The following is a 26,679-nucleotide window of genomic DNA, read 5'->3' as shown; positions in this document are numbered from 1 at the left end:
CATGACACAAAGATGCTTTGACATGGGGGATGACTATGGCTACCCCCTGAATAGCCCTGATAAAGGTATTTGGGGTGTTTAAATAGTCTCAATAGCTGCTTTTTTGCATCTTTGAGAAAGTGGTGAAGAATAGCATTTTGCTACTTTTTAAAAAAAAAAAAAAAGTAGTCCCATCAAATTTTGGGGTACATGAAAATCACAAAAATCAAGCTTTAAAGTTCACCAAAAAACGTACCTTCAGCAAGCACCTGCAATAAAAAAAACCTCCCCCATACTTACAGATCCTCCCCAAAGGCTATTTTGCTAGTTTTTTTAAATTGTGCCCCCCCTTTGAACTTTTTCACCCACTTTTTGTCCTTTGTGTTTTATTCAGTGTACAAAGGGTGCAGAGTGGTTTCCGCACCTCTGCACCCCAAAACTGCAATTCTGTACTTTTTTCCGCCAGGTATTCATAGGCAAAACTTTATCATCTATTACATTGCATTGCGTTTTCACACCGGTGAAAAGATGCTAAAATTGAATATGGGGATAAGTGTAAGGCAGCAAAAATTACATCATCGGCAAAAACTGAGCGTCGAAAACGGCTTTTCGCTGCTAATTGAATATGGCCCTGAGTATAATAAATTCAGTGGAGATTCACAGTGAGAGGTTGAGAACAGTATACTGTATATTTGTAAGGTGCAACTTGTGCTGCAAGTACAGTCAAATGCTGGTTAAGTTGCTACATAGTTACTGGAGATAAGTACAGAATAGCTAGTTGTTTGTTTGTATTTTTTAAGTTATGAACTGTCAGCTATAAAGAAAGTTGTCTTGCTATGTGTGTTCTCTATGAATTCCTGTCACAGTTTTTAAAAATATTTTCTCACCCTACTCATGTAAATATGCATATGCAGAGTATATCCATATGCAGAATATATGGCTGTGTAGATATTAACTAATTGGTATCGCAATTGTTTTAAACATATAATATAATTTAATGTTTTTATATATTGTTGTGACCAGTGCACCATTAAACTATTCCATTTTCCTATATATGACATTTTGTCAGTGTCTGCCTTTTGAATATATTCATGTTTTCATTGGTGCACTACAGGTACCACTGATCGGGTGCATGGGCAAGCTGGCACTTTTGAGTTTCTTAGTGATAACATGCCCCAGCATCAGTTTTTGACACAATGACAAAATGCTTTAAATCTTTTTTAACCATTAATTTCTCCATACTCAACGGGCATCAGGCACTGGAACAGCCCTATTGCTATTGGTACTAGGGTTTGTTATAGCTAGGACTGGGTCCCGCATGCATTTTTGAGGGTCTGAATTCCCTGGGAAACCCATACCTTGTGCAAACTGGCTAGGAGGTGATTGGAACCATGGTGATACACACTGTGTGTATCCACACTATGATTCAACCAGCCCAGACTGGCAAAGCTTGTTTTAGGTAGCAGAAAATCAGGGTGGACCTTCATGCCTCCAGCAGTAGACTGAAAGTCCAGGAGGACCCATACCGACCCACCCTGCACCCATATGGATCTTGCCGCAACCTACACATTTTCTTAGTCCTCCGTTGACCCGGTGCTAGCTGCAGAAATCACAATAAAAATGGCTTCCATGGTCACTTTCCAGTGGTTCGTTCATGCGCAGTAGAGCTATCCTGGGTTCCTGACATGTGGGCCATGTGTACAATGCCAGAGTCTACAGCACCGCCGGAGAGGATGGGGCCTCATATGGAGCATGTACACAGGGCCCCTCCTCTCTTAAACTGCCTCTGTAGTGCTGGTTTAAAATTAGGGGAACCCTGTGCATTGTTTTAAGATTTTGTCCTCTTTTTGTTAACTTAAAGGTGGTGGTGCTTATTTTTATGCAAGTTAATGCTGTCCAGGCCTTTATTTAAATTCAGCTATTTGATAAGTGTATGGGGAGATAACATTTATGACACATCTTTTTGAGACAGAATATCTGTTGAATGAAAAAGTTGGCAGTGCATGGAGTGCATAGTTTGTCAGAAAAACCATTCAGTTGGGAGGCATGATGAGAAAGTTGGTCATGTTTGGCCAGTCTAACAAGGCTCTAATTAGGGTGTTTCCTGATTATTTGGCAGACAGCTACTAAGGGGAAAAAAGAAGTGGTCATGTTAAATGTTGTAATACACGTTATGCAGTCAGGAAGCTGATGGTCGAAATTATAGGTGTCGAAATCCCAATGCCTATCATTATCCCTACGCCGGGAGCCTGACGACCGGCATACCAAACGAAGATAAGCCAGGTGGCGGGCGTGGACAGCCGCTGGGGGGAGAGTTAGGTTAGGGGCTCTCGAGGGGGACTTAGGGTTAGGCAGCCCCCAGGAGGGTTAGGGTTAGGCTAGGGGAAGGGGGGGTTAGGGTTAGGCACCCCCCAGGATACTTAGGTTTATGCTGAGGGGATGGGGGGTTCGGTTTAAGCACAAAGAGGGGTTAGAGTTAGGCACCAGGGGGGGTTATGGTTAGGCATCAGGGGGGAGGTTAGGGTTAGGCACCCCTAAGGGAGGGTTAGGGTTAGGGAGGGAAAGGATTAGTTTTAATTACCTTAACCACCAGTTGGGATCTACACTGCTGCTGGTCTTCCAGCATCAGGATTTGAACCGCTGGTCATACTGATCCCTAATAAACAGATAACCAAGCTGATACTACAATAGTAGCTATATATAAGTATTTAATTGTTAAAATATGATTGACAGCATTATTTGGTTGCAGGTGGGATTATTGATCACAGGTGAATCCTTGCAATGGAGGTTTTTTCCCCATAGGCATGAGGTTTTCTGTATTTAATTTTTCACCCATGGCATGATATTTATTTGCACAGCTTACATTTATTCTAAAATCTGAATTTTAAGGAAAAATTGTCAGGACGCTTCAGACGCCTGGACACCACTTCTAATTACTAATTAGGCAATTGGATGTTTCCTATTAGTTTAATAAGTCAATAATTATCTGCCTCCTCCACCTGCAGACCTGTCCTCCTCCTCCTCTGCTGCCTTGATATGATAGCGAATTTACCTGCCTACTACCCAGCCTGGGATCTTCATGATTGCGCTGAGACGAAGTCGTCTAAGGGGTGTGTGTGTGTGGGGGGACAGGATTGCTGCTAAGGAGGGGACAGTGTTTTGTGAAGCCATTACAGTCACTCTGCAAGAGCCGGCTGCTTAGTTGGGTAATTGCTGTTTTAGGTGACAGTAGTCCCTCATCCTACCCATGTCCACGGCCATGGACAGTAGCTACTATACCAACCAGCAGCAGCACTGTGGTGGTGGCTCCCTGAATGGGCAGCTGGGATCTTACCAGTTCCACATCAGTGGCATCAATGGGATCTCTTCCCTGCCAAGTCCTATAACCTGGCACACAGATGCTCCAATAGCTCTTATGGATAGCTCTTATGAAAACAGCCCGTCCCCTCCAAACAATGACCAAGGTGAGCTGGCACAGTGTGTGTGTTATACTGTACCATGCTGTACATGTGGTGTGTGGTAGGATTTGCGGCTGCTGTGGGCCTTCTGATATAAGCCCAGACCTACCTGTCACCCCATGACATCTTGGTACCTACAAGCCATGGATCTGCTGCACTGATGTCTATCCTGGCCCTCTGGTGTTAGCTAGGCATCCTGATGGGACCAAGCACCTCTTCCAGGTCAGTTTTTTTGTTACCTGCAGTTTTGTGTGGTAAAAACTAACGCAACCAATTTTTTTTTATTGGATACAGTGGGTATCAGGAATCACGCATATCTGTGGTACTGAACAATTGGTCACAATGTCCACATTAATTTTTACCACAAATATCAAATGTCCAATTAAATATGCCCGTGGGGGAGAGAAAGAAGGGGAGGCATGGCTGCAGTGAATCTTACCAGCTCCTGCAGCCACAGAAGATAGATCGCTTTTTGCCTTGGCAAGATCTTTACCAGGGGAGAGGAGGATAGACTGCAGGGAAAGTGTGGAAGCAGTAAGCTTTTTGAATTCCAGCAGCTACAGGTGTGTTGATCACTGTGGCCATGCCTGTGGGATCATTACTGTGTACAGCAAGAGAGGAGGAAACTGGGGGAGGAGACGCAGCTACAGTGAGTGCTTTAAGCTTCTGCAGTTGCAGGTGTGCACTATCACTGGGGCTGTTCCTGACCAGTGATAGACCGCTACACAATGCTATGTGTTTAGCTGGGGGTGGGAGGAGGAGCACAGTGGATGGAGTCAGGACTCTAGGGAAGCAATCTGAGCTGTGTTATCCTGTTGGCTTCCAAAAGATTCTATTCAGACAGCCATAGGTGGGCATTTCTGACTGGTTGATTGAAACGCATCGATGTCAGAGAAAGCCCATCTTAGCATGGTTGCATTCGATGCGACCACACCTGGCAAGTGGTTAATGCATTAAGCATGACTTCAGTCATTGAGTTCCGCTATATACTTACAGATGTGTCCTCATATAACTTTCCTTTTTTTTACATCATTTGGCACGAGGCGCCAGCACGGCTAAGATGCACCACAACGAGTAGCAATTAGATCCCAATTTTTTTTTCCTGCAAAAGTACTCATATAAAGTATCAGATTAAAGTAGCAAATTTAAAGAAAAATCACAAGGCCAGGCTAATTCGCAGATATAAAGGCACGGCACATTTGGCCATATGGCTAGATATTAGGAAAGGTGTATGTGGCCACATCTGTACATGGGGATTGTTCATGAGTGAAGACTTGCAGAAATCACTGACCTGTACTGAATAAAATAGTTAGACAATTGTAAGTGGCCTCTCTACAAATTATATTGTCCTGTTAGTCGTACTTCTTTAACCCTTCAAAATGTTTATACATAGGCTTGCCATATCACCCCTTCAATTTGGGACACATACTGTATGAATTACACAGATACTAGGTCTGGCTGACTTCAAGGGGTATATTTAGTAAACTGTGGGTTTTTAAGTGAGGATTTTGCCCATAGCAACCCATGAGATTCTATATATCATTTATCTAGTTCCTTCTAGGAGCTAATAGCTAGAATTTGATTGGTTGCTATGGGCAACATCTATACTTTTATAAAGCAGCACTTTAGTAAACATGCCTCCAAGTCTCCATTTTGCCTGGTTTTAATCAACCACAGAACATGTAATTCACATTTGTCATAAATTAAAGAGATGATATGGGAAGCCTGTTTATACATGACATCCACAAATTTGTTTGTGTTTACTGATAATGTTTTAGTACATTTTTTATAGCTATAAAATATACCTACAGTGTTTACCAAAATTACTTTGTAACAGAAAACACAGGAAGCTGTGGACTAATATATTTCATCAGCTTTGTGGTGAGCGAGATGTTTGTGTACATACAGTACTGTATCACTTTTATCTTTAACAGTTTTGCAGTTTACAGCAGAATCTGTATAATCCATTCAACAGGAAGTCCCAGGGTGTGATTACACGGTACAACAAATTAATAATTTTAATTTGTTTCCTTTCTAAAAATAGTCATACAATACTAATTTGAGGTCAAGAAAAACTAAAATGATTTCAGAATGTTTTTACTAGCTGTATTTTTTGAGCTACACTACTTGCACTATACTGTATGTACATTAGTAATATAGTCATAGTGAAAAGCTATTTTAAAATAATCTGATATTTTCTTGATAGAAAATACATAACAGTTGTTTTAATTCAATCAATCAATCACAAATAAGAACACAAAACTAAACAAACATACAGCATATGAAACAAAAATACAGCATACAAAAGTACTATCTAATACAGTGGCCTATTCATGGGGTGCTTTCTCTTTGCTTGTCACTTGTACTCCTCTTCTGGGGCATCTCTTGTCACTGTCCAACAGTAGTGATCACCTCCCCTGATATCTTTGTGCCATTGCTGAGATGTCTTGGTGGAATCGCTCCCTATGCTGTCACTCAGTGTACCACAGTTATCTTGTGGGGGTAATCCCGTGAATCGCATATATTTGAATAGGGGAGGGGACAAATAACTGATTCATTTAATTGTGTCATTAGGCTCCGCCCCCTCTGCGTGGAATGCAGATTGCTGGTAAGATTCTTTCCATTCTGCCCACTTCACTAGGAATACCCCTACATCGTCATAAATGGGCTATATCTCGGAACTCAGAGCTAACTGAGAGTTTTAAATGTCATATTCATTCTTTGCATGCTGAGATCAATTAGAAGTAACTATTTTCACATCGGAAACATTTTCATTGTTGTGCAGTGTTACCAGGTGGTCATTAATGCAGCTGCGATGGCTTATTTTTTCAATTAGTTTCGCATCCTTCCTACATCTCATGTTTTGGGCGCGGAAACTTATCGTGCGCATCCCCGCTATTCGCCCTATTCAAATACAAAAACCAGGTGAAAATGGCAAGCGGCAAATTCAAAACAGGCGGAAAGTGCTGTCAGATTTGTGGAAATCAGCCTGAACCCCGCAGAAAGATGCACTAACATTGGGGATCAATGTGGACGTGCCTGAATAGCCCTAATATAACTGTTTGGGATACTTAAGTTGTTTCAATAGCTTCTTATTAGCGTCTTTGCAAAAGTGGTGAAGAATGGCATTAAGCATGATTTTTTGGGTGACAATAAGTAGCCCTGTCAAATTTGGGGTACATGAGAATGGGTGCTAGCATATTTTAAAGTCTCTAATGTTAATTTTTAAAAAATGTGAAAAATGCAGCTGTTACAAGCACCTGCAATCATAATAACAGAATGACCCATCCTTGCAGACCCCCAAAAAGTGTATTTCACTAGTTTTTATACCTGTCCCCCCACTTTGTGCTTTATTCTCCCCAAATTGAAAGTTCTTTTTTGGGGTGTTCTTAAGTTTCTTCCTGGGATCTTTTGACACAGTTGTCCTTTGGGGGGCTTCCACAAGGGTTCTGAGTGGGTTCCCCACCTTTTATTTTGCACCCCAAAATAAAAATTGTGCACTTCCTTTCACTTGCTATTAATCTTTTTTGCCTATTACATTGCATTGACTTTCTGCATAGGCAAAAAGCGTCTGGAATTAAAGACGGCGATAAGTTCAAACCACGCGAAAAGCCATGATTGGTGATACTTTTTCTCGGAAGATGGCTTTTCGCGTCTAATTAAATACGGCCCTAAGTCTTTATGCTAATGCTGCTGCCAATAAGATTCATACAAAGACACCCACAGGTTAATCTGCCACTGCGCATATTAAGGCATACTGTTGGCAGTAACATTTATCGCACCATCGATCATTGCACCAGCCCTGTGAAGGCGTAAGATTATCCCTCTGAATTTGAACTAGAGAACTAGAGATATCCAGTTTGGTCCTCCACAAACCAGAATCCACCTGAATTTCGTGAATCCGGACAGATCTGAGTCGCGGTTTTGACCGGACATTTCCTATTAGTTTAATAAGTCAATAATTACCTGCCTCCTCCGCCTGCAGACCTTCGCTCCTCCTCCGCTGCCTTGATATGGTAGCAAATTTACCTGCCTACTACCCAGCCTGGGATCTTCATGATGGCGCTGAGGTGAAGTCTCCTAAGGGGTGTGTGTGTGTGGGGGGGGGGGGACAGGATTGCTGCTGAGGAGAGGACAGTTTTTTGTGAAGCCATTAGAGTCACTCTGCAAGAACTGCCTGTTTAGTTGGGTGATTGCTGTTTTAGGTGACAGTAGTCCCTCATCCTACCCATGTCCACGGCCATGGACAGTAGCTACTATACCAACCAGCAGCAGCACTGTGGTGGTGGCTCCCTGTATGGACAGCTGGGATCTTACCAGTTCCACATCAGTGGCATCAATGGGATCTCCTCCCTGCCAAGTCCTACAAGGTATATAGTTATATGGACAAGCACTCTTTAGCAGTATTGGGTGAGAGATTTGGTATGGGGGAGAAGGAAGAAGGGGGTTTGAGGAAAGGGGCAGCCTGATGGCATGAGTGCTCCTAAACTCACTTGGTACTAATGTAAATAATATATGTGTACACATATATGAACCTGTGAGTGGATATATGTGAACAAAGCCACCGGCGCACCCACCATCATATCGGTGTGAATGAGTAAGTGCACTCTTGCTGAGTGTGTTATTATATAGTCATTGGCTATGATACTGATGCGGATAAGCTTATAATTGCAATAATGGACATAGATGGGTGTTATGAAAAACAATCTGTACTTTTTTATACTTCTTAGAATGGAGTCACAGTGCTCCAGTCTCATGTGCACAGAAGCACATTAAAGGTAGTATATATAATATATACTTGACAGTGGCGTAACTAGGGTAGGGTGAGCGGGGTGCTTGCCCTGGGTGCCATGGGACCGGAGGCGTGGGGGGGTGCCGCCGGCCACGGTCCGGCCCGCCCTAGTTAGCCACCAGTGTAGCGCCGACGATGAGTGCGGTCAGTGCTACACATTTACACAGGACCGGCGCTAGGCTTCCAGCGCCGGTCCTGTGCTGCACACCTGAGCCCGTTCCCTCCCCCTGAGCGCTTGCCCAATAGCACCAGGAGGCGGGCTCAGGCTGTGCATAACACACACATCGCCGCCAGCGCTGGCGGCGATGCGTGTGTTAAACAGCAGCCAATGAGAGTCAGATAGACTCTCATTGACTGCTGCAGCACCCACTTTTAAGCAGGACTTCCGTCCGGCTCCTGCAGTGGGTAATGGGACAGACGTCATGACATCTGTCCCATTATGCTGAGCGCACCAGCCCGGGAGGACTGGCGGGCAGCGGCGGCGGGAGCGGCATCGCGGACTGGAGGAGCAGCAGCAGCGTGGATTCAGGTAAGTAAGTTTTTATATATATATTTTTAAAAGCCTGTCAGCACTACTGGGGGCACAACGGGGGTGGCTACCACTGGGGGGACCTCTACTGGGGTAGGGGCACAACGGGGGGGTGGCTACTACTGGGGGCACCATTATTAGGAGGACCTCTACTGGGGGGGGCTATTACTGGGGGCACCATTATTGGGAGGACCTCTACTGGGGGGGGGCTATTACTGGGGGCACCATTATTAGGAGGACCTCTACTGGGGGGGGCTATTACTGGGGGCACCATTACTAGGAGGACCTCTACTGGGGGGGCTATTACTGGGGGCACCATTATTAGGAGGACCTCTACTGGGGGGGCTATGACTGGGGGCACCATTATTAGGAGGACCTCTACTGGGGGGGCTATTACTGGGGGCACCATTATTAGGAGGACCTCTACTGGGGGGGGCTATTACTGGGGGCACCATTACTAGGAGGACCTCTACTGGGGGGGCTATTACTGGGGGCACCATTATTAGGAGGACCTCTACTGGGGGGGCTATTACTGGGGGCACCATTATTAGGAGGACCTCTACTGGGGGGTGCTATTACTGGGGGCACCATTATTAGGAGGACCTCTACTGGGGGGCGGCTATTACAGGGGGCACTTAATCAGGAAGGGGAACCTCAACTGGGGACCACTACTTGGGGGGGAAACTACTACTGGGGGCATTATAAAAGGGTTCTACTGCTAGGGGCACTGCACTGGGGGGACCACAACTGGGGGCAATAACAGGAAGGACCACTACAGGGACCACTGGATAGGGGGGGGTCACTACTGGGAGCCTGCATCAGGGGGACCACTACTGGGGGCACTGCATGGGAGGGGGGGGTCTACTGCTGGGGGCACTATATAAGGGGCTTACTGCTAGGGGCACTGCGGGGACCACTACAGGGGGCACTAGATAGGGGGGATCACTACTGGGTGCCTGCATAAGGGGGACCACTGCTGGGAAACCTGCATGGGGGGACTACTGCTTGGGGCACTATATAAAGGACACTGCATAGGGGGGGACTACTACTGGGGGCACTATATAAAGGGCACTGCATAAGGGGATACCACTACTGGGTGCACTGCATGGTGGGGACAGCTACTGAGGGCACTGCATAAGGGGGAACACTACATAGGGCACTGCATTTGGGGGGACCACTACTGGGGGCACTGAGTAAGGGGAACTAATTGGGGGCTGTATAAGGGGAACCACTACTGGGGATACTGTATAAGGGGCATTACTATGGGCCTGCATAAGAGGGACCACAACTGCATACTAGGGGTACTGAATAAGGGGTACTACTGGGGTTAAGGTGCATATGGATAGGAATGTTCAGCGTGAAAATAAAGGGGTGTGTCATGTTGACATGCCCCATTTTTAAGTGACCACGCCCATTTCACATATCGGGATGTTGGGGGGGGGCTCCATTTTCAAATTTGCCCTGGGCTCCAAATACCCTAGTTATGCCACTGATACTTGAGGTAACCAAAATGGTTCTGTATGCAAATGGGGTAAACTAATGAATGGGGGATGAAATAAAATTGGTATGGTTTATGTGGCTTAGTCAATACTGTATGGTGATACGCGAGGTGTGTGGGTCGTGTCTGGTATACATATCTCTGAATACATCGAGAACACTATCAAACAAATTCATAGGATAGATTACACAAAAGCGCTGGAACCATCCTGTATTTCCATAACTGTCTTTTGAGGGGCATTATTGAAAGGCTCCTGCCATTCCAAGCTGCACATCTGGATCTACCATTGGATCTAACAGGGAAATTGGTGCCAGTCTCAAGCATCCCTATTTGGGATTTATATACCTTTAACAACTGTACCTGGAAGTTGTGACTTTTATCCCTATTCTGGATTCCGCATATATAACATTTTAGATTCTACCCTGCGCTGGGTGTTTATAAATTGTCTGTGAGATTTTATTTACAAAAGAAACCTTTGTATGTTTTCAGCCATATAAACTATAAGTGAGTATGGTACGTCACTGCAACCTGTAATTGAAGAAGGAAAACATTGTTCTTATTGAGTTCCACGTTTACAAAGTCTTATACATGTACAAATGTTAAAACAATTCTACATATTTGTGGCTTTTTGGAGAAATCATTTAAGAAGGTGACAAGCTACACAAGGACAGTTAATAAGTATATTTTGTGTTGTAAACACTAGAAAGTGCTTCAGAAACACTATCTATATGTTATTTTATATTTTTTAGTGTTGTTTTTGTTTTAGAAACTAAAAGAACATTAGTGAAATGCATGACTATTGAGGCATTTAGAAGTTTTAAATTATCTTAATTGGCCCAATAGTTACATATAATGTTTGAGTGTTTAAAAATAAAATGGCCTCACATTACCCTTTTTTAATCACAGTAATTTTTTTAATGAAAAATTATTGCTTTTAATAATTTTTTTTTTTTTAAATTGAAAGTGGCCAAAGATATTATATGCATTTTTCATTTAATTTGTTTGAGATTAAATAAAAAATTTAGCTTTTTTGTTATATTTTTTTTAACAGACTAACAATTAAAGGGCATCTATCAGAAATTCTGAATTGTGGCTGAGAAAGCAGTGTCAAGGGACTGTGGTAGAGAAAGGAGAAATGAGAAATGGAAGGAGAGGGAAGTGTGAGAGGAAGCAAAGTGACATAGAGATGTAAAATCTCTTGCCCTAAAATAATCAGTCCAGGGGGACCAAATATTTTGGAAGTTAGCTGGGGTTGTATGAAGGACTGCGGTGACAGCCTCCAGATAATACCTAGATAAACAACTAGAGATTGTAGCAATGAATGGAGAAAGTGTGTCATGAAATGGATATGAGCCAGAACCTCAAACACGTTGGTGGTGAAAGATGTTATGCTCGGGCTCTCCAATTGTCAGAATTTTGGCTGCTCTCTTACACCTACTGGTCAGTAAAATAGTTCCTCTACCAACTTGTTGTGACCAGAAGAAGATGGTCTTTATCAAGAACCTTGAAAATGACAATCTTCTGGTTAAACATGTTGGTGGAGGACAGCGCAGTGTCAGGATGGCAGTGCGCCCTGTGCTGAACTGCCGCAGTCTCCCCATCATCGCATATGTATGCAAACTGCATACATCTCTGAATCAGGCTCCAAACTAGTACTGGGTGACAGATTCCAGAGTAATACAGATTTAGGCGGTAATGAGAAGTACGAGGTATTGTTAACAGTAGAGAGAATTCTAAGGTGACATCATACATAATTATATATTTCATAGTAACATGGGTTCAGTGTTAATTAATAAAACATTACTGACATGAAGTTTTTATGGATATTAGATATCACATTGGATTTCTGTGATCTGTATAAATGTCCTAAACAATATTTTTTAAATAGCCACATAAAGAAACTAAGGAAAGAAAATTGCACCCTCTGTGGTATAACCAGGGCTGGTGCAAAATTTCTTGGCACCCTAGGCATCGCTTCATTCTAGTGTCCCACACCACCATCCCTACTCCCAGTAAGGGTTCAAAGTGCACATGACTGTGCAATAGAGATGTGCACTGACCCCATGTTCAGTTTTGGTTTTGGATCTGGATCTCCTCTGGTTTTGGATCTGGATTGGTTTTGCCAAAACCTCACCTCTATGTTTTGATTTTCGGTTTTGGTTTTGAATTTTTTCTTAAAAATTCATAAAAACAGTTAAAATCACATAAAATGGGCCTTTTTTTGTTCCTACAGTATTATTAACCTCAACAACATTTATTTCCACTCGTTTTCCAGTCAACTTTGACCACCTCACAACTCATTATATTGTTTTCATCCAGTTTAGACCAAAAATTTTCACCAAACTAGCTGGCTGACTAAGCTAAGCTGCAGCATTTGGCGGCACAAACACATGGCAGTTTAACTTCAAACATGTCACATGAGGAAACACTTTTATTATTCAAGAAAGGCCTAAGGGAGTTGGAGTATGTATGTAGTTGAAGGCAGGGCAGGGACAGGAAGGGTTGATTGGTAGTAAATTTAAATTTGTTTTTTGATTCCAAAAAAAATTTATGAGGGAGAAAGGGAGGGGAGGCAGCATTTACCAAAAAAAATTGATACATTCACATCAGTCCTTGCCACAGAGGAATCCTTGAGCATGGCTGCTGCTGCTTCTGTGAGTTTATTTTCTCATCCCAGGGGACCAGGAAGACTTCTAGTAGTGCTTTCCACATGAAAAAGCATTTCCCAACCTGTACAGGGACATTAAAAAACATAGTTAGTTAGTGGCCTCAAGCATAAGATCTATGATTTAAGGCAAGGGTAGTCAACCCTGGTCCGCGAGAGCTACCAACAGTGCATGTTTTCCAGGTCTCCTCACAGAATCACAAGTGTAATAAATTAACTACACCTGTGGATCTTTCTAAATGTGTTGGTGAGTAATGAATACACCTGTGCACCAGCTAGGTCATCTGGAAAACGTGAGCTCCCAAGGACCGAGTTTGGCTACCCCTGATTTAAGGCTTTACGTTGTGTCTTTCTTAAAAATCCTGCACCTGCTTCTGCAGCTAGAAGTGGATTTTCATCTCAGAAGGGGACCAGAAAGCGTGCTTTCCAAAAACAAATAAACAATTGACTTAAATAATCCTTTGCAAACATTCTTTAAAGGCATTTCTCAACCTGTACAGGGACATAGAAAATAACATAGTTAGTTAGTGGCCTCAAAGTGCCACTTGACCAGCACAGATAAGTGTAAGATCTATGATTTAAGGCAGGGGTAGCCAACCCTGGTCCTCAAGAACTACCAACAGTGCTTGTTTTCCAGGTCACCTCACATAATCACAACTGTAATAAATAATTAACTCCACCTGTGGATCTCTTCAAATGTGGTGCTGAGTAATGAATACACCTGTGCACCTGCTAAGTGGTCTGGAAAATGTGAACTGTTAGTAGCTCTCGAGGACCGAGGTTGGCTACCCCTGATTTAAGGCATTACATTGTGTCTTTCTTGAGAATCCTGTACCTGCTTCTGTGGCTAGGAGTGGATTTTCATCCCAGAAGGGGACCAGGTAGAGTGCTTTCCAAAAACAACTGACTTAAATGATCCTTTGCAAACTTTCTGTAAAGGCATTTCCCAACTTGTACAGGGACATTAAAAAAACAGAGTAATGCTGCATACACACGGGAGAATTTTTCTGAATGATATGAACAATATTGATATCGTTGAACGATATATTGTTCATAGCATTCTTTTTTAGGCAGTGAAGGATCGACCAACGACCAACGATGCGCATTCCTGCATGGACGATAAAGATATCTTTCATCATCCATGCATGCAGGCCAACTTGGATGATATTGTAATTTTTTGCCTGTTCAGAGATGTGGCAGGATGACTCACTGAAAGATATCTTTGAAAGATATCTTTTAAGTCATTGGTGGTACAGATCATACCGCATGTATGCACCTTTAGTTAGTGGCTTTCTAACTACCATTGTTCCCACTGTCCACTTAACCAGATCTGATATGCGAACAAGCGGAACAGAGCATTAAATGCAACATTTCAGATTTAAGGTTTAAGTCTTACGTTGTGTACTTCTTGGGAATTCTTGAGCGCCATTACTGCTTGCTGTGAGTGTATTTTCATCCCAGAAGGGATGAAGACATTGTTTTTCTTCCCAATGGACACAGATCTGAAGAGAAAGAGATACACATAAATAACTAGTGGCAGGAAAAAGAGGTAATTTGTGGATATATTTAAGTTTCTAAAAATGAAAAGTGTTCATGTTGCCACTTGCTATGGGCAACATGAACTTTAAATGTCTTTGCTTTACTTGAGCTGCCCATCTTCCAGTGTGTACACGTTCAGAAAGAGTTTTCAGCACAGCTGGGAACCTTGTCAATGATCGGCCTGAGACTACTTCCCCAAAATGTGGAGAAGATGATGTCCAAAGTGAACTACAAATTCTACGAGAAAGACCTTTACCATAAATTACATGCACAAATTACAGAGGAACCTGTAATGGTGGATTTCAGTGGGGACAAATTAATATTGTGTGAAGAAGATGATGTATTCATCACCTATATCGTCATCCCATCCTGTGTTTTGTATAATTTACAGCTGCGCTCCCAGTTAGCTTAGGCATTCATTGTCCACTTTAATGGATGTGAGCTCCATTTTAGACCATATAATCACCACACCCCCTACACATTTTCTGATCTGGGCTACAGGAGGAGCAGCTGCACTCTGGAATATGGTTGCTTGGAGTTGCCCCTCTGACTCACTGAAATTCAGGTAGAGGGGCCATGGGTAGGGAGTAGGGACACTATAATCAGAGAACACAGGCCCTCATTCAGAGGCAGTCGCAAGAAGCGACCGCTCGCTCTGAATGAGGGTGGCCACTTGCTTTTTCTAGTGCGGCCTCCTGGTCGCTAGCTAAGCTGTGGGTGGTAGCGACCGACCAGGTTGATGGTCACAATGGTCAAGACCATCACGACCATTGAGGCTTGCGACGAGACCCTAAGGTTGGATCTCGGCAACCGCAAGCACCAGGGAGCTTCCTGCTCTGATCGAGCAGGAAGCGCCCCACTGACATAACTGCTAATATCAGTGTGACTGCCCACAAAATGGTAGGCGGCCTCCGTTTGTGAAACCACCACCCCGGCCCACCTACAAAGCAGCGAGCTGTCGATCAACATCGACAGCCGGCCCTTTTGTAATGAGCTCCGGAGCGAGAGAGATTCTCTCTCGCTTCGGGGCTTGCGCACGCGCTGTGCGGCGGCTGCACATGCGCAGGACCAAAACATTGAGCCGGTAGCGAGCGTGCAGCGCTCGTGACTGGGTCTGAATGAGGTCCACAGTTAACTGCTTTATTCCATTTTTTAAACCTTAGCCTCTATTTTCACCTTTGAAAATGTTTATGCAAATCTCTGCAGAGGTGTTTGTGATGCCATGGCAAATGCACACACACACAGAAAAAGAACACATTGATTGATTGACTGATTGATTAATTAATTATTTTTCAGGTGGCACTTGGGATGGAGAGCACCCGAAAGAGGCAGCAGCCTCTTGATAACTGTCACAGGCAGTACAGCACCCCTGCGCACCTACGTTGCTGATAAATGTGACTAACACATACACACAAAAAAATTTTTTATTTTCACACTGATGTTGTGGCAGGCTAACACATACACACAAAAATAGTTTTTATTTTAACACTGGTGGTGTTGCAGGCTAACACGCACAAAAATTGTTGTTTTTTTCACACTGGGGGTGAAGAGCACCCCTGAAAGAGGCTGCAGCCCCTTGATATACAGCAGCACAGCACCCCTGTGCACCTACGCCAAAGAGAGGTGTGGATAACACCCACACAAATTTTTATTTTTTAACACTGGGGTGAACCCCTGAAAGAGGCAGCAGCCACTTAATAGACAGCAGCACAGCACCCCTGCACTGATAACAAGTGTGACTAACAACACTAACACACAATTTATGTTTTATTTTTTTCACACTGGCGGTGGGTGAAGAGCACCCATGAAGGACAGAGCACCCTCCGGACAACACAGAACTACAGCCAGCCAGCCCCTATGGACAGGACAGCAGTCAGCCCCTATGGACAGGACAACATACAGACCCTATGGACAGGACAATAGACAGACCCTATGGACAGGACAACAGCCAGCCAGCCCCTCTATATACAACAGCCAGCCAGCCCTTATGGGCAGGACAACAGCCAGCCCCTATATGGACAACAGTAGCCAGCCCCTATGCACAGCGTCAGTGTGCAACAACAGCACAGATCCCAGATCCCAGCTCCCTCCATCATCACTTTCCACAGCCAAAATGAAAAAATGGCAGCGATCATGGGACCTTTATAGAATCCAAAACCCGCGAGAATCAGACAGCGGGATGATGATGTTTTGCCTTGTTTTCAGATCTGAGTCAAGTGGGAAAACCTGAGCCGACTCAGATCTGCATCGGATCCCCGTAGTTCGGGCGGGTTCGGTTCATAGGGAACCGAACCCACTCATCCCTACTGTGCATAGCTGCTTTTGCACATGCTAATTGTCTGAGCATACACAGTTTTAATTCACACAACAAATGCTAAACAGGTGCACATTCAGCACAGCATCAACACCATAGTTCATAATGAATATTAAATTAGTTATGAACCATCCAATATTCAATGCAAATTCTGTAAGAACACTATTCCACATCATGTGTGAGCTGCCCCAGAATGTGTCTGACTGTAATTTGGGATTAATATACCACAAATGTTTATAAATACCTCAGGTCACCTGTGCACTATCAAAGAGGGGGATAGGGTAGGCTTGCACAGAGACTGCAACCTGCCTGAAATGCTAAACCAGCCGCCAGTGGTGTAACTAGGGTATTTGGAGTCCAGTGCAAATTAAAAAATGGAGCCCCACCAACCACGTGCATGTGCCTACGGTGCGTGCCAAAAAGTGGGTGTGGTCACAGGCTAAAAAAGGTGTGGCCACTGAAAAATGAGGGCATGTCAAAATGACATCTTGTCACTTTGGGAACATTCCTTTTGATTCCATATGCACCTTAATGCCCCCAGTATTAGTGCCCCTCTTGCAATGCCCATTGTAGTGGTGCCCCTTATGCAGTGCCCCCTGTAGTAGTGCCCCTTATGCAGTGCCCCCAGAAGTGCCTTTTATACAGTGCTCCCAGTAGTGCTCCTTATTCAGTTCCCCCAGTAGTGCCCCTTATGCAGTGCCCCCAGTAGTTCCAGTTACACTGTGCTCCCAGTAGTGCCAGTTATACAGTGTCCCCACTAGTGCCCCTTATACAGTGCCCCAAGCAGTGGTCCCCTATGCAGTGCCCCCATTATTGGCCCTTATAGAGTGCCCCCAGTAGTGGTCCTCCCTGTGCAGTGCCCCGTATACAGTGCCCCCAGTAGTGGTCCCCCTATGCAGTGCCCCTTATACAATGCCCGCAGTAGTGGTCTTGATTATACAGTGCCCCCAGTAGTGTTCCCCTCTATGCAGTGCCCCTTACATATATATAACTGAGTCTGAAACAGAATAAAAAACCACAACACTTACCTGAATCCCTGCTCCTACGCCCACTGCTGCCCGCTCCTCCTTCCTCCCACTCAGCACTATAGGAAAGACATCATGACATCTCTCCCATCACCCACTGTGGGAGCCAGAAGTTGGAGCTCATGAGTGGACTTCAGCCTGGCTCCGGCCATGGGTGCAGCTGCTAAACCAAACACACTGCCACCGTATAGTGCGAGTGTATTCCCTGCGCAGGTGGCGATGTGTTTGTCACTGTGTAGTGTGCACTACACTGACTTGAAACCATTGTCCTAGACCATGGTTGGAGGCATCCCCCCATGCCGCTGGACCAAAGGTGCCCAGGGCATATGACCTTCTCGACCCCCCCAGTTACTCCACTGCCAACTGGGCATGTTATACATGAATAGTAGAGCAGGGGAAAAGTACGGGGCAGCAAATGTTTAAATAAGCCGCTTCTGCTATCAGTTCTAAGAGCTCTATTCATCATGTTAATTATTGGGGTCCGAATTAATACTTGAACGTCGCCATTAGCCCTGGAGCAATTTATCATTGCTCTGGCGCAGAGACAGCTGATTCAAAAATCAGCTATGTCCATGGAACCTTTCACTACCCCTTTTTGTTTCAGATCAGTGACACTAGTATGCCACACAGAAGCCCTGGTGTCTGGTGGAAGGAGCCAGACAGGGGCAGAGGGTCCCTCTTAACAACCTAGGACTCCTTCCCATAGAGAAGGAGAGGGTTACGGGAGCATTCACCATCTGAAGGTGTTGAATGCTTCTGCAATCAAGCTCCGAAAATATTGTATTTTCGTAGCTTCATGAATTCCTGTCCCCATACTAGTATCAGGACATCAGGCCAATCATGGAGACAAAGGTAAACAGGAGATAATATCTGTAATATCTCCTGCATTACCTTTTAGATGAATGGCCTGAAAATTAATTTCTACAAAAGCTGGTGAGAATGTTAATTTTCACCTGCTTTTGTAGAAATTAATTGATAATGAAAAGAGCCCTACAGTACATAGCAAAAAGATGTATTTTTCAGTGCTGGTGACCTCAGTCATCACAACGGCATCACTTACTGTAGATACTGGCAACCTTAGGCATCTAAAAATATATAGATGACTAGACCAGTGCAGATCTGTTAAGTTTAAGGCACCCTGTTGCAGTAAAAAAAAGAGGTATGCTAACCTCACAACAAGTAAACAGAAAGGAGATTATACGGCACTGGTGTGTCTCAGTCAAAACAATATAAACATTAACCATAAATTAATAATTTATTAAATATAAAAATAAATAAATAAGCACATAAAAATCAGCAGATTATATCATAAATGATAAATAGCAGCCATATAACAAAGTAACATTCAGTGTGTAATATTGTTACAATATATTCAGTAACCTTCCAATTCAGTAAAGTGTAACATGATTCCAATATCTAAAGAAACATATGTAGAACGTCTGTGTAGAAGCTTGAAAAAGTCTACAGAATAGACAAAACACGTCGCTGTCCATGTCTATGACCATTGTGGAGCTGGTGGATTCGTACAGCACTATCCTAAGTGTGTATTTGGATAAGGAAAAATGATTGCCACTAATACTTCCTTCCGCAATTGCCGTAATTTATGCTGCGGCTTATGTTGAACTGAACAGGGGCCTGTACAGAATGTTGGTGCCTTGTTTTTATGTACTTTGTACTTTGTCGGACACCATACGGAGAGTGCAATCCTACTATAAGTAGAGATGTGCGCCGACCCTGTGTTTTGGTTTTGGTTTTGGATCTGGATCTCCCCTGGTTTTGGATCTGGATTGGTTTTGCAAAAACCTCACCTCCGTGTTTTGTTTTCGTGTTTTGGTTTTGGATCTGGATTTTTTCTTAAAAATTCAAAAAAACTGCTAAAATCACATAAAATTGGCCTTTTTTGTTCCTACAGTATTAATAACCTCAATAACATTTATTTCCTCTCATTCCAGTCAATTTTGACCACCTCACAGCTCACAATATTGATTTTTTTTATCTAGTTAAAGGGCCATAAGGTTGCATTCAGCTTGCTGGCTCAAAACTGATTGATATAATTATTAATAGAGTTGAGGACTGTGCAAAGGTGATGGTTGGGATACCCTTGAGGATTGAAGAATTGATAGTTGATACTAGTTGGTGCAGCCACTGGCTGTTAAATTGATAATAAATAAATTCAAAAACAATTCATTGGTGCAACCCAGGGCTGAATAATTAATAATAATTTAATTAAAAAAGTAAAAAACAATTAATTGGGTGCAGCCCCTGGCTGAATAATTAATAATAAAAATAAATTCTTTGGTACAGCCCCTGGCTGTAAAATTGATAATACATTAATTTAAAAACAAATCATTGGTTCCTAAACCTACCATAACATTAATTTAAAATGTCAGGCAGCAATGCCCCAACCAGCACATAATGGAAAGGAAAAAGGTGCAAGATGGAATAGCCCTCCCACGCACCCTTATGTTGTATATGAAACAGGACTTTCACAGTATAACAAACCAATCATTTCAGCGACAAGGACTGCCAATTGTGACTGAAATGATTGGTTTGTTTGGACCCCCATAAAACAAGCTGCCAATGTGATTGGACATGGAAATGAAAATGATCCCATACACAAACTGGTTTTACATTAAAAGTTGTCGTCATCCTCGTCCTCGTCACCCCCATCAGTGTGTACATCCTCTTCTTCAGACAAAATTAATTTGTCCCTGCTGGAATCCACTATAGGTGCCTCTGTAATTTTTTGATATAATTGTTGGTAGAGGTCTTCCTCGTGGAATTTGTAATTCATTTTATTCAACAGCATCTTTTCCACATTTTGAGGACGTAACCTCCTATGCCGATCACTGACAAGGTTACCAGCTGCACTGAAAACTCTTTCGGAATACACACTGGAGGGTGGGCAACTTAAGTTATGCAAAGCCAGTTTGTGTATGGGCCTCCAAATTGCCTCTTATTCCTGACAGTACTGAAAGGGACTGTCTGACATGCCTTTTAGGATGTTATCTCTGAAAATAGTCCTCAACCATTCTGTGAATGGAGACTGTGTCACACATAGTCACGGTAGAAGACATGTCACTAGTAGGCAGTTCTCTCAGGACTGACCAGATGTCATTTTTTGGTGAATGATCTGCATGAAAAGCAGGCATTCTATAAGGATAATTAAATTTTTCATGGCAACTGCAGAAACTGAAGGAGGAGATGATGGCATTTCACGTGCAGCTGCAGCTGACAATGTTTTTTACCAACAACACTTTGCACAGTTTTAGATTTTGGTCTGTTGGAAAAAAAGTCACAAGGTAGGACTTAAACCTAGGATCCAGAATGGTCGCCAAAATATATTTTTAAGATTTCAATAGATTGAAGACTCTTGGATCCTGGTGAAGTGAATCAAGGGCTTGATCCACCAGTTCGACATACTTTGCGCAATCGCTCCGTTTCACCTCCTCCTTCTGTTTCTCCAGCTCCTTTTGCAAAAGTTTAATGAGGGGAATGACCTGATTCAAGCTGGCAGTGTCTGAACTAACTTCATGTGTGTCAAGTTCAAAGGGTTTGAGAACCTTGCACAACACGGAAATTATTTTCCACTGCGCTTGAGTAAAGTGCTAACCATCGACCCCATTGCGAGCGCTCAGCACTTGCGACCGTCTCTGAATGAGACCCTAATTGTGTGAGCAAAACATGGGACGTGTTGAAATTCGCCCACATGTAATGTTCTCACAACATTGCTTGCATTGTTCGAAATTGCAAATCCTGAGGAGAGTACAAGTGGGGTAAGCCTTTTAGCAATGATTTCCCAGAGTTTTTCTAAGAGGTTCTCAGCGGTATGCCTCTTAGTGAAACCAGTTATACAAAGAGTACCCTGCCTCTGTATCAGCTGTCTTTTGGTAGATGTTGCTGCCGCTGTTGTAGGCAATACACATACCCAGTGGGCTATCACAGTCATGCAATCCTTAGTTTGCCCTATCCACAAGTGGACAGTGGGTACAACGGCATTTCTGACGACAATAATAAGGTTTTTTTTAATGTCCTTGTACAGATTTGGAATTGCTCTTCTAGCAAAGTGGAATCTAGAAGGGATCTGGTAGCAAGGACACAGGACCTCAATTAACTGTTGAAAACCCACTGCAGTAATGGCAGATACTGGACACACATCTAATACCAGCATAGCTGTTATGGTGTCAGTAATCCGCTGTGCAAATGTGTGATTGCTGTCATACTTGTTTGCCCTTGCAAACAATTTTTTGACAGTTAATTGTTTTGTGGAGGATACACTACAAGTAGTCTTCCTCATTGTCCCCTTCTGGGATGAAGATCCACTGACAGCAACAGCAGCAGCAACAGGCATAGTCATCAAGAATCCTTCTGAGGAATCATGAATAGGAGAGGAGTCAATCATGCTTTGAATAAAAACATTGGATGCAGCAGGACTACTCTCAATGATGAATGAGGATGTTGATGATGAAGGTGTTGGTGTTGGAGATCAAAGGCACTTGGATCCAACAGAACGGGAGCAGGTAGGTGACACTGGACTTGTTACATTTTGAGTTTTTAACTTGGCGACATACACTTTGATATTTGATGAATGCGCTCCAAGTGAAGTAACAAGGAGGAGGTTCCTAGGTGGTTTAGGTCCCTCCCTCTACTCACTCTTGCTAGGCAACAGTTACATGTGGATTGACAACTATTGTCCGGATTGGGGTGGAAATAATTCCACATGTAAGAAGTGGATTTTTTTGTCTTTTGCCCAGATATGAAAACAATGGGCTTTGGCTTTTTCAATCCATGGGCAACAGCTGTTGCCTTACTTACACAAAGGACATCCTCGGCATCAACATCCTCATCACCAACATCTTCAGCATCAACATCCTCATCATCCTTAGCACCTTCAACTACCAAAATATCCTACTCCATGTGCAATTCCACAGAAGCATTCTCAATGACTACGTCTGCAAGATGTTGACTGCCCTTCTCCACATTTACAGAGGGCACACAAATGTTGGAACTCGGAGGATCCTTCAGTACACTAGAATTTAGATCTGGCTCACACATGGCAACCGTGGACACATTTGCTCTCTCCTCTGGGGTTTGTGATTTCAATCTCTCAGGGCACACAGTTGGTTTTTATGGAGCTGTCTTACTCATTTTAACAACTTAAATTTTTTAATGGTACCACCACCACTACTACTACAAGCAGAATGGCTATCAGAATCAGTAGTCTTCATAAAGAAAAGCCAAGGCCTTATCCTTTCCTTGCCACTTTGTGTAGTGAAGGGCATATTGCCAATTTTTTGTTTATCCAAAGGCAAATTTCTTTTCAATTTTTTTTCTTAACTTCAGTACAAGTAGCTTTACCATATTGATGGAGTGACTTAAGCCCTGGGGCATGGACCTTCATAGAGGATGAGGAAGTTGATGGCCTTGCACTTTTGGAGGCAGCTACAACATGTGGTTCTTGGCCTTGCTCTCCTGTCATGTGACAGCCTTCCATATTGTCTGCAGTCCTCAAGCAGTGTCACAAGCACCAATAGTGTAGTCAAGGTGCAGTTACAAAATTCACACACATGCAGTCATGCGCATACAGAAAAAATGTACCAAAAAAAGACAAATTTATTTATTTATTTTTTCAGCTCCAGAACTTGGGCCCAGAGCACCGATTGATCATGACTGGAGTCAGGCAGCACAAGGTTGCAACTGGCATTGCTGGCTGGATCTTGTGCAGTTAAGACTAACAGGCACACACACACACACATGCACACACACAGACGAAGATAAATAAAAGACAATTTATTTTTATTTTTTTTCAGCTCCAGAACTTGGGCCCAGAGCACAGATTGATCATGACTGGAGTTGGGCAGCACTAGGTTGCAACTTGCATTGCTGGCTGGATCTTGTGCGGTTAAGCCTAACACGCACACACAGAAAAATATTACACAAAAAGACACTTTTATTGTTTTTTTTTACAATATATGTATATATATATATATATATATTTTTTTTATTTTTTTTTTGAGTCCAGAACTTGGGCCCAGATGGACGCAGCACCAGCCCAGATGTATCTGCACCAGCCCAGATGGACACAGCAGACAGCACAGCACCAGCCCAGAATGGATCAACACCAGCCAGGACACAGCAGACAGCATAGCACCAACCCAGAATGGATCAGCAGTGCATCAGCCCAGGACACAGCAGACAGCACAAGCACCAGCACCTCTCCCAGCCCTACACTACCTACCCTCCCTGTTAAGTCTTCACAGCCGGAGTGAAATGGCATCTGCCCGTGGTCCCTATATACTACATTGATCATAGAGACGTAAGCTCGCGAACTGCGATATTTCCAACAAACCCCGAGCCTGCTTGGATCTGACTCAGATCTTCAAAATTTGGGTGGGTTTGGATCTCTAAGATCCAAACCCACTCATTACTAACTATAAGCAGTACTGAGAGCTGCGCTCACAACCACACTTAAGGAGTTTATCTGGTGTGACTAGTGAGTTAATTACCGAGGAGGAAATACCATCATCTCAGACCTTATACCCACAGTACGGAACATAGCCTGCTGGAGTATGTGAGTAGATAATGTGAAGCTGCTGTGTGACGCCCTGGACTTCACTGTCTAATACAGCCTGAATTTATTATTATTATTATTATTATTATTATAATCGTTTATTTATATGGTGCCACAAGTGTTCCGCAGCGCCTTACATAGTGCATGAAACTAATAAGTGAACAAGAAACAAGTAACTTATAGTACATTACAGTGCATGACAGGGATTTATATACAGTACATTGCTGCAGTAGCGATTAAAGCACTCACAATAAGCAGCAGGAAGTTGGCAGTCAACTGTTAGGTGCCCTTATGCAGAGCAAGGAGTAAAAGATAATGTAAAGACAAGCATATGAGGGAAGAGGTCCCTGCTCATGGAAACTTACATTCTAAAGGGGAGGGGCAGACAGACAGGCGTGACACAGAAGGGGAAGTATGGAAGAAAGAGCATGAAGTGGGTCAGGATGAGAGCTGGAAGGCCTTGATGAAGTAGTGGGTCTTGAGAGCCCATTTGAAGATTTGTTGAGAGGTGGAGAGTCTGATAGAGAGAGGGAGAGAGTTCCAAAGGTAGGGAGCAGCACAGGCAAAATCTTGGATATGGGAGTGGGAGGAAGTAATCAGTTGGCAAGAGAGGTGGCATGCATTTGTTGAGCAAAGTGGGCAGGCGGAAGTGTGAAAGGAGAGAGGGTAAGAAATGTATGTAGGAGTGGATTTGGTAAGGTCTTTGTTTGCGAGTGTAATAACCTTGTATTGGCATCTGATGGGTAAGGGGTGCCAGTGTAGGTTAGAAGTAGAGGGGAACCAGATGTAGAACATCTGGAGAGGAATATGAGCTGAGCAGTAGTACTGAGAACCGATTGTAGTGGAGAGAGGTGAGAGACTGAGAGGCCAGCTAGGAGAAGGTTACAGTAGTCCAATCTGGAGATGACCAGCGAGTGAATGATGGTTTTAGTTGCATCCTGGGTATGGAAGGGTCTAATCCTGGAGATATTTTTAATTGGAAATGGCAGGACTGCGAGAGGTGCTGAATGTGTGCTTTAAAGGAGAGGGAGGAGTCTAGGATAACTCCAATACAGCGCACATTTGGGCTAGAGGAGATAGTTGTGCCATCAATAGATAATGAAATTGTGGGAAGTAAGGTAGTGGAAGAGGGTGGGAAGATGATCAGCTCAGTCTTAGACATGTTAAGTTTAAGAAAGCGCTGGGACATCCATGAAGAGACAGCAGAAAGACAGTTGGAGATATGTGTAAGGAGACGGCTGGGGTGGAAAGGTAAATATGAGTATCATCAGCATAGAGATGATATTGACGGTCAAAAAAGTTTATGAGTTCACTTAAAGAAGATGTATATAATGAGTATCATCAGCATAGAGATGACATTGAAGGTCAAAAGAGTTTATGAGTTCACTTAAAGATGATGTATATAATGAGAAAAGGAGAGGTCCAAGAACAGAACCTTGGGGAACTTGTACTGTTAGTGGAAGTGGGGGGGAAGAGGAGTCATGAGTGTAGACAGAGAAGGAACGATCAAAGAGGTAAAAGGACAGCCAGGAGAGCCAGTCAGGAGCAAGCATACTTGCTCCTGATGAAGGTGTGGGTACTTCCACATGGAAACGCATTGAGCCTAGTACCACTCATTTGGATCTGGTACCATCTATCTGCCTGAGGTTTTGACTTCACTTATTTGTATGCTGAACCAACCTGAGGAGGACTCCACTAACTTTGTAGTCATTTGCCACCTGCTCCGGACTGGCCTAACCATTTCTACAGAGACACCACTCAACATCCCAACATTTGTGGACACTCTTGCGAGGACACCTTGCTAACCACTATAGGATTGGTAACATCTCTATTTATTGCTGGACATTTATTCTGGGACTTAACCACCAATAATTTTCCTCCCTAATAGGATCTAGCGTACATTAAGAGATATAATCAGCCAATTGGTGTACACCCATGCTTCCACATGCAATTTTTTATAAGTACTAACGTATACCACTGTCCCTATCCTAGGGAAGTGATTTATTGTTACATTGTGTTTTACATGTCTTATTAAATGTTTTTTATTTGAGCCAGATGCCATTATGTTTAATTAACACTTAGCACCACACAAGGTTGATTTCTCAAACCCCACCCATTATAGCTAAGACTCCACACTAGCACTGTTTTTTCTGTTTTTCTGTTTTGACCTCTTATTGAGGAGACATACATCCTCCTCCTAACAGCTGCTTTCTTGATAAGTGCCACTCCTTTGTTTTTTCAAGGTCAAGTGAGTGCCCACTCACATGGGAGGGTGATGAGTTCCATTGGGCAAGACCAAATGTAGAGGT

At 43.4% G+C, this 26,679-nt stretch overlaps 1 pseudogene; it reads left to right on the top strand.

Moving 5' to 3' along the window:
• The first annotated feature begins 3,238 nt into the window (after positions 1-3,238).
• Positions 3,239-26,679, top strand: part of LOC148525478 (N-formyl peptide receptor 2-like) — an 84,514-nt pseudogene continuing 61,073 nt past the window's right edge.

The sequence above is a fragment of the Taudactylus pleione genome, unplaced genomic scaffold, assembly GCF_031769625.1.
Source record: "Taudactylus pleione unplaced genomic scaffold, aTauple2 ptg000108l, whole genome shotgun sequence".
Classification (NCBI taxonomy): domain Eukaryota; kingdom Metazoa; phylum Chordata; class Amphibia; order Anura; family Myobatrachidae; genus Taudactylus; species Taudactylus pleione.
Note: the sequence above shows the minus strand (reverse complement) of the source record. Positions and strands in the feature narration are given on the sequence as shown.